The sequence below is a fragment of the Pseudorca crassidens genome, chromosome X (assembly GCF_039906515.1).
Source record: "Pseudorca crassidens isolate mPseCra1 chromosome X, mPseCra1.hap1, whole genome shotgun sequence".
Taxonomy (NCBI): Eukaryota; Metazoa; Chordata; class Mammalia; order Artiodactyla; family Delphinidae; genus Pseudorca; species Pseudorca crassidens.
Genome location: NC_090317.1, coordinates 32,696,327 through 32,706,128, shown reverse-complemented (window position 1 = coordinate 32,706,128; position 9,802 = coordinate 32,696,327). Strand labels below are relative to the sequence as shown.

At 38.6% G+C, this 9,802-nt stretch overlaps 1 pseudogene; it reads right to left on the bottom strand.

The window, feature by feature from the left end:
- Positions 1-841: 841 nt before the first annotated feature.
- LOC137216593 (uncharacterized) overlaps positions 842-9,802 on the bottom strand; it is a 98,094-nt pseudogene continuing 89,133 nt past the window's right edge.

Here is a 9,802-nt window from a genome sequence, read left to right as displayed (position 1 = left end):
TTTCTTTTTAATGTTTTCTATCTCTTTGTTGAACTTCTCATTTTATTCTTGTATTGTTTTCCTGATATAGGCATACCTTGTTTTATTGCGCTTTACTTTATTGTGCTTTGCAGATGTGGCTGTGATAATAAAGATAATGGTGATGATGATGATGATTTTGATGGTGATAATTACGGAGATGATGGAGATGATGGAGATTGTGATGATGACTATGCTGGTAATGGTAAGGATGAGGATGGTGAGGATGATACATATGAAGATGATGGTGATTGACGATGATAGTGATGAAAATGGTAATAATACAGATGATAAATATGGTCATGATTCCAGTAATGATAATGATGGTGATAATGAAGATGATGATAAAAGTGATGATGATGGTGATTAAGAAAATGGTGATGGTGCTGATGATGCAAGTGACAATTATGGTGGTTTAGATGGTAAAGATGATTATAATGTTGGATTTTTTGCTTGGGCTGCTGTAACAAAATGCTACAGACTGGATAGCTTGAACAACATAAATTTATTTTCTAATAGTTCTGGAGGCTGGAAGTCTAAGATCAAAGTGCCAGCAGGGTTGGTTTATTGTGAGGACTCTCTCCTCAACTCGCAGACGGCACCTTCTCATTGTGTCTCACATGATCTTTTCTTTGTGCATGACAGGGAAAAGTGAGATCTAGTGTCTCTTCCTCTTCTTATAAGGACACAAATCCAATAGGAATAGAGCCCCAACTTTATGACTTCGTTTGACTTTAATTACCTCCTTAAAGGCCCTATCTCCAAATGCAATCACATTTGAGTTTAGGGCTTCAGCATATGTATTTGGGGGACAAAATTCAGTTCATAACAGATGGTGACAATGATAATGAAGATGATGGTGTGGGGCAATGATGATGAGGATGGTGATGGTTCTGATGAAGATGATGGTGATGTTGATGATCATGATAATGATGCTGCTGATGCTTATGTGAATGATGATGGTGATCTGCTGCTGCTGATGGTGATGAAGATGATGACTGTGATTATTACGAAGATTCTTTTGATGATGAAGAAGATGATAATATTGATAATTGTGATGGTGATGGTAATAATGATGAAGATGATGTTTATGGTTATAGTGGTGATGATGATAGCTATGGTGATGATGATGATATTGATTTTCATGGTGATAGTGATGATGATGGCAATGGGGACAGGGAGGGAGGGATGAATATTTGGAGCACATTAGATTTTTAGGGCAGTGAAACTATTCTGTATGATACTGTAAGGGCGAATAATACTATGCATTTTTCAAAATCAATAGAATTTACAACACAAGAGTGAACCCTCATGTACATGAATTTGAATGTATCAATATTGCCTCACCAATTATAACAAATGTACCACACTGTTATAAAACGTTAATAATAAGGGTACCTGTGTGTGTATGTGTGTTGGGGGGCATGTTGGGATATATGAGAATTCTGTGCTTCTCACTAAATTTTTAGGTAAAACTAAAACTGCTCTAACATGTAAATAGTGTTAGTTAAAAAAAAGCCAACCATCCTAAAAATGAGCCAGAAAGAAAAAATAGATCAACAATAAAGGAATTAGAGTTAGACTGATATCCAACTTTTCAATAGTATTCTGGATACAAGAAAGCAATGGAGCTATCATTTTTTAATATTGAGGAAAAGAACTTTGAGCCTAAACTTTTTACCTAGCTAAATTGTTATTCAAATGTGAAGGAATGATAAAAATATTCTTTGGGATACTAGGCCTTACAGGGTCTGCTACACAAGAACCCACATTGAAAACTTGATCTTTGAAGCCCTCAAATGAGAATAGAAAAAAATCCAAATGATAGTTCTAGAAATATAGCAAGTTAAGAGGATCAAATTTCTTTGCTAAGTTTATTTATATCTTAAAAAGAAAATAAAAATAATTCCAGGACTAACGGGAAGGAAAAAATGAATGTATATTTATCATAACCCATAACTAAAATTATAGACAATGTTAACATAATGGAGATGAGATGTGACCAAATTAATTTGAGAGCATGCTGAACTTCTTATTTTATTAGGGAGAAGTTATAGGTATTAATACCTTTAAGAAATTAAGAAAAATAAACATGCACATGATTCTTAAGGGCAAAAACCATAGAACATTTAAAAATCATAACTTTTAAAACAATATGGAGAGGAAAACACTGTCCAATAGAAAGCACTTAGTGGATACAGGAGAAACAAGAAGAAAATCTGTAGTATAATCTGATTCCAGGCATTTCATAAAAGCTCATCCATCAATGTAAATTCATTTAGTTCAACAGCAAGAAAATCATATTTCCTCTTCTTTCAGATACCATTTTACCAAACAACGAGTTGTCCAGTCCCCAAGGTTTTAATATTTTATAAGGCTGGCTATGCTTAGCAATAAAGCAATTAGTGCATATGTAGCTGATATCCAAATTATGGCATCCATAATTTGTCTGTGTTCTGGTTTTGCTCCGAACAGTCTTGTGGTCTGGTCATAAAGAAACAAAGAGAGACATATACATATGCTCTGTGTGTGTGTGTGTGTGTGTGTGTGTGTGTGTTTAGTTGCTAAGGATAAGTATGAACATTTTTACCCTTAGCTTGTTGAAAAGGAAAAAAAAGGAACTCAAAAATAGTCTGGTGACTACTCTCCTTTTGTCACTAGAGGGAGCTCATGATTCACTTTTACTCGACTGAAAAATAATTGCAACTTTTCAAAGTGGACCTGTTTTTTCCATCCTTCCTACTCTGAGCCAATATTTTCTTTCCAGGGAATCCCGGTCCTTCTGCTTGGTCCAGAGGCTCTGGAAGTCTAGATATGCTTGAGAGGATTAATCTGTGCTGGAGGACATAATGGAAGCTAACAAAATTTACATTCCTTCATATGTTCATTAGTCACGAGAGTTAATGACTATGCTGTAGTTATGTAACAGGGAAGAGCCAATTTTGACTCCATGTTGGATCTATTCCTTTGACTTTAACCTTTGCTTTTTGTTGCTTTTGTTATTATAATCATATATAATGGCCTGCCTCGGGGAACCCTGCCCCTCTGCCTGAATGTTAAAGTGCCTCTGTTTAGCTCACAGGGAGACAATCTGACCCTGTCCACCTGTGAATGGCTGCAGAAAAGAAGAAATTAACACATCCCCTCACTGAGGCTGGCCATTCCAGCAAGACTGATGACCCTTTTTACTTTACTTCCTCACCGCCTCTCCCTCTCTGTTCTATAAAATATACTGGCATCCAGACCCCAATAAGATGTTTTTTGGGGACTCTAGTCCACCATCTTCTCGATCTGCTGGCTTTCCGAATAAAGTCGTATTCCTTGCCTCAGCACCTCGTCTCCTATTTACTGGCCTGTCATGCGGCGAGCAGAGTGAGCTTGGACTCGGTAACAGAGTCCTGCTAAACTTGTAGCAATGGTAGTGCTATCTGGCTACCTGAGCTACAGAGGCCCCATTCTCCTCACACAACACACACACACACACACACACACACACACACACACACACACACACACACAGAGTTATTTCTGTAGGAGCTTGGAATTAGCGAGGCAGCCAGTGGTGAAGAAAACTTGCTTTTTTCCAATTACTGCCCCCAAAATGCTTCAGTTCGAAATATTTCAGTTCAGCATCTGTCGAAGTTTAGTCATCTTCTAAATGTAGTGGGAAAGCAAAGACTGATTCTTTTTTAAATAAAGATTTTGTAATTGTAAAATGATTATTTCTTTATTAGAGGGTATTATTTGATTGTCTAGATGTAGCCATGTCTAGAAAATAAAGAACATAGGACGGTCCAAAAGAAACATTCATGACATTCAAATTAAGAATATAAATTACAGGGCTTCCCTGGTGGCACAATTGTTGAGAACCTGCCTGCTAATGCAGGGGACACGGGTTCGAGCCCTGGTCTGGGAGGATCCCACATGCCGCGGAGCAACTAGGCCCGTGAGCCACAACTACTGAGCCTGCGCGTCTGGAGCCTGTGCTCCGCAACAAGAGAGGCCGCGATAGTGAGAGACCCGCACACCGTGATGAAGAGTGGCCCCCGCTTGCCACAACTAGAGAAAGCTCTCACACAGAAACGAAGACCCAACACAGCAAAAATAAATTAATTAATTAATAAAACAAAGGACTAGTCTTTGCCAAAGAATGATTGAAGTTAAAAAAAAAAAAGAATATAAATTAGAATTCAGTTAAGGGGACAGAATTTCACATGCAGAACTGGTCTGAGACTCAGGAAGTACAAGGCAGCCTTGACCCTTTACCAGTAATACACTTTGGGACACAGAAAATTTACATTTAGGTGAGGCTAGAACCTGAGATAATATGGAATGGGGCAGATGCTGGAGGAAAGCCCCAGCTTCAGGTGATAAAAATAAGCCCAGTGGGAAGGCAGAGGTTCAGAAGCCTGCCTTGTTTCTAACATCAGAGGGAGGGTACCGAAGGGTGGGCTTGTATGGGAGTGCATGTGGTATTAGCTGGTAGGGGAGTAAGCAGTTTTTTAGACAATACTTGACTACCTCCTCTGTATCTCAAGACTTAGAAACAATCATGTCAATATAGCACCTTAAAAATATTGTTGAAAAACAATCACTTTTGGAGAATGCTTTTCTCTTGTTCTTTCCTTATTCAGAACAGGCAGTGACAGATAGGTGTAGTCAAGGCCAAGCCTGCATATACATTAGAATCTCCTCTGGTGCTTTAAAAATATAACCATTTTGGAAAATTCTTTGGTAGTATATCTAAAGTTGAACATATACATACAAAGCAATTTCACTTTTAGGTATAAAGCAGTGTCTCCCAACCTTGTTTCATTATCATCCTCCAAGAGCCTTTTTAGACAATTTGTCCTTATCATGCCCACCCCACCATGAAATTTTAATACTCCAGATATAGTGTATATTGGTTTATTATGAACTGGGGCCTTTTAGAGGGCCACAAATCACTATAATATCTAAGATTTTTTCGCCTCCCCAGGAACCAGTCTTTATCCTCTTGAGGGTGCTATTGCTTTGCTAGATAATGCATGGTTTCAAGCCTAGAAATAAGGGCCTATGTTCATCAAAAAGCATGTATAAGAATGTTCTTAGCAGCTTTATTCATATTTGCCCCAAACTGTGCATCAACCAGTGAATGGTTAAAAGTATTGTGAGGGAATTCCCTGGCGGCCCACTGGTTAGGACTCCGTGCTTTCACTGCCAGGGGCCCGGGGTTCAACCCCTGGTCGGGGAAACTAGGGCCCTGCAAGCTGCGGCACAGCCAAAAAAAAAAAAAAAAAAAAAGTATTGTGGTACATCCATACAACTAAACTACTACACAGCAAAAAAAAAAAAAAGAAAAAAGGAAATGGACCACTGATTCACACAACTGTACATTTGTTTTATGCATTTTTTCTATGTATGTTATGAAACATATATTGATGACCATCTCCCCCCTCCTCTCAGATAGACAATTGAATCAGAGTCTCTGGGAGTGGGGTCTGGGCAGTGCCAATTTTGAAAAGCTCCTCAGGCAATTTTAATGTGCACGTTAAATGTAAGAGACACTGAGGTGGTGGCAGAAGCATGGATTTTAGAACCAGAGAATCATGGGTTCAATTCCTGCCATTTACTAGTTGTTGTGTCTCTGAGACAGTTTTCTCATGTGTAAAAAGGGCATGAGCATGCTCTTTATCTCATAGGGCTGTTGTGTGGATTAAATGGCATGTCAAAGTAGAAATCCCAGAATACAGGAAGTGCTTCATAAATGCTAGTTTCCAACCTCTTTATACCTTTTCACTACTCTGAGTACTAGGAAGAGCTTAATAACTATTGCAACTACCGTGGCCCCAGGAATCTTGCCCCAAGTTAGAAGTGCTCATGTATGCACATAATTGCTTGAATTATTAAATGTGGGTGTTGTGCTGCAGCCCCTTCAGCCCCTTCCCGAACAGATATCGTATATAGAATATTTTCATTAGTGATTTACTTTGTGGGCTAGTGTTATTTTTCCCCGCTGCCATTCCTACTTATTCTCTATCTCTTGCCATTCTATTTTCTAACCTTTGCCCCATGATGAAATCAGGTGAGGACTAGTATCAAGCACTTAAGCTTGTCAGATATAGGTCAGATGTACTCATCCATAGTAACTTTCCTTCTATTGCTCCTTCAAATTAGACCAAGAAACCTCTTTCCTCTAGACTCTCTCTCCATGGACTCTCAGCACATAGTTTTTCAGAATATTTTTCAGAACATTTGGCATTATTTTAGTTTAAACTTTTTTTGTCTTTTTTTTAAACATCACCCCCATGATCTGATAGGTTGGGACATATCTTAGTATTATTTCTACTTCTGGGAATGGGATTTCTGACTTTTCCCAGAGCTAGAAATAATATAATCTCAGACTTGAAATTTTCCTAAAGATCACATAGCCTAACTTCCCTATGTGGTATGTGAAATCCCATTACAATATTCCTGCTAAGTAGTTATTGAGTTTCTGCTGGAACACCTTCAGTGATAGGCTGTTTACTACCTCCCAAAGGTGGCCCACATCATTTTCTTTGTCGGGCTCTGACTGTTGGAAGTGATTTGATAGTCTCTGGGGACCTTCTACCTCTAGGATTCTATGATTATTATGGTTTTATTATTCTCTGAGGCAGTGCTTCTTAAAGCATGGCCTGTGGACCCCCTGCATCTGGATCATCTGGGAGTGCTTGTGACAGATGCAGACTTTTAAGCCTCCCCCAAAGTTTGTGAGGCTACTAGCCATTTGTGCCCCTCTTCATATTTATATAGGGTACAGATGCTGATATCACCTTTCCCTTGAATTGACCTTGATGTTTTAACTGGTCAATCTAATCTGGATGTGCTTGAGAAGGGGGAGTACAGGAAGGGACAGATTATGATTTGCTCCAAACTTAGAGCCTCTAAGACAACCATGCCGTTTCGTTTTTCCGGGAGTATTATATCCTGCCCTATGTTTGGTGGCTATGTTCAGGGCCTGGCCCCAATTTTCTTTGCTCTGGCTGTACTCTTCTCACAGTGGTTCTAGCCCTCCTTCCTGGGATAGTATGAAGGCAGCATATGCTCTCAGGCCTCTCTGGAAGTTTTTGTTTTAATAATTGACTAGAGAGAAATGCCTCTTTTGACTCATGATTTATGCAATTATTCAAGCACTAGTGTTTAGCAGCACAAAAATGAACCCAGGGTTAATTTATACACCATTAGCTTTGAATCCATTTATATGTATGCTGCTCCAGATGTGTATGCTGTATGATATAACTGAGTCTTGGGAACCAACATTTATAAAGAGTTACTAAATTACTCATTGACAGTTTTTAAATAGTTTAAGTTTCTTTACTCAACAAAGCATCTTATTGTCAAAATAAAATGATAGGGGTGAGGGGTGGTTTATTTTCACAGTGATTCTTGAAAGGAATATAGAATTTATAAAATATTTGTCACACTCAACTGAAGTTGGTCATCCGCACTCAGGAAATAGCTTGTCAGGTCCCAACCCTAATGCCAAACATGCCAGAAGAAGGCAATAGTGAATAACCTGTCTGCAGCAGCAGGTAGAATAGAAGCCATGGCTGTGTGGATATCCTCCTATTCATATATATATATTTAAAGATGTATTTCATTTTATTTATTTAATTAATTTATTTATTTGGCCGTGCTGCGCAGCATGTGGGATCTTAGTTCCCTGACCAGGGATCGAACCCAGGCCCTTGGCAGTTAGAACACGGAGTCCTAACCAGTGGACCACCAGGGAATTTCCCTCCTATTCATCTTAAATTGCTAGTTGGAAAGGCAGCAGGGTGCTGATAAAGTCCTGAGCCAGACCCAGTTGTTGACATGAAACAGCTCAGGACAGTTCCTCTCCTATGCCTTCCCTCCATTGACACAGCCCAGCCAATGTACAGACATAGTTCCAGGAACTGGAGCTTTGAAAAGCACATATCTCTGCTTAGGTAAACTTGAGGATCAGATGACTTGGGAGGCCACTTCATTTGCTTCTGCCTGAAGAAGAGACATGTGATTTTTATTAGATGGGAAAACATAAAATGGGGGATTTTCAGAACTCATTTTTCTGTTCAGATTTAAATTTCTCACATCAATCAAATTGCTAAAAAGGGAACGAATTCTGACAATTTAGTTAGCATTAAGATTTGAACTCTCTAGTTTGATCAAACTACAGAAAATCTAATTAGCAAGCTTGGTGATTTGGTCGTGGCCTAAATTTAACATGAAAAGCATTTAGCTTTAATAGGCTGCATATTTCAGCTTGAATTATCCATCTAGATCTAAATATATTCAGGAACATTTGCGAGAATATTTACAGATACTTGTAAAAAAATGTTTCCCTATGGCTTCAATGTAATTGATTGGCTTTGTAAAGTGACCGGTGATATTTGAGAATTTTGAAGACTCGTGGGGATTTATAATATCTGAATAGAGATTAAATCAAAAATTTTGGAATAGAGATTTGAAAATGCAAAAAGAAAGATTTCATGGTTACTAGAGTGATTAATTTGATTTGTTTAAAAAGAGCATTTTAAGGTATTAATACAAAGATATGTCAACAGGGAGTTTTTGCTCAGATGCAATTCTTGAAATCTTAAGGGTATTAAATAACTCAGAGTAAAAGAACATCACAGTATGATCTAATCAAACATTGTAACGGGCAGTCAGGTGGATGAATGTACTGGCTTTAAAAAGTACTGGCAAAAATATTCATGTGATTTATGGAAATAGTAGATATGACTATTTGGCAGTAGAATGCCTAATTTTTTTTTTTTAACAGAAACACCTTCTGAAAATACTTATGTTACAGTTAGCACATAAATAAGTGTAGGAAGGCAAGCCACACCCAACGTAATGCAGAAATGATAAGCTAGCACATTCTGAAGGGCTGAGTCACTAGACTGGATTTTTGTCAGTGTGTGACAGGTAGCTTGTGCATACTGTGGGCTGATGAGGCTCACCTGTGTTGTAAGAGGAATAGTCCAGGGCCTCTTTATTAGAGATAATTATAGATAATATATATAGATAATAAATGGCTGCATAACAATGATAAACTTCCCTCCCTAGACATATACCACATTCTCATTCTGGGCAGGGCTTATAGCATATTTGGACAGTGCACAGTAGCCTAAGAACAGGCAGGAAGGGAGCAGAGTGTACTTCTTGACCCATTCACTGAAAAGGAAAGGAGAGGTCTAAATTAGGCTATTCATTGGCAAGAAGGTGTTGATTTTGGAGGTAGGGTATGGGGGGGAATGTGTAGTAAAGGGAGCAGAAGCACAACTATTTAAATTTGTTCCAGGCTCAAAAGGAGGCTTTTGAGTGAGGTTAGAAGTGATTTTGATCAGCAGAGCCTGTGATTTAACAATTATTTTGCTCCTCTGGGAAACTTTTCTCACCTTGCTTGGGGAGCCTGATTGGCTCATTCTATTAAAGTAGCAGCTGTAAATAGCAGCAAGAATGAACAAGATGAGGCAACGCAGGCAGAGCAGTGGCAGAAGAGTCCCTGAGGCATGGTGGCTGGGGCACGGTTTGCAGTGACTTTCTTTGTAAGATGGTAGAGGATTGGCAAATGAAAGAGAAATTCTTGGTGACATAATGTAGCCTACTCACCCTAAAAGGACCCATCAGCATCTAGTCATGTAGCACTTCAATTATGCAAAGTACAGTCTAACTTAACTCATGATAAAGTAACACGAAGGTGACCAGAGGTATAAATTCTTATAAAGCCTCAATTACCTCCCACATGTACATAACTGAAACAAAAGCTCCTAATTAA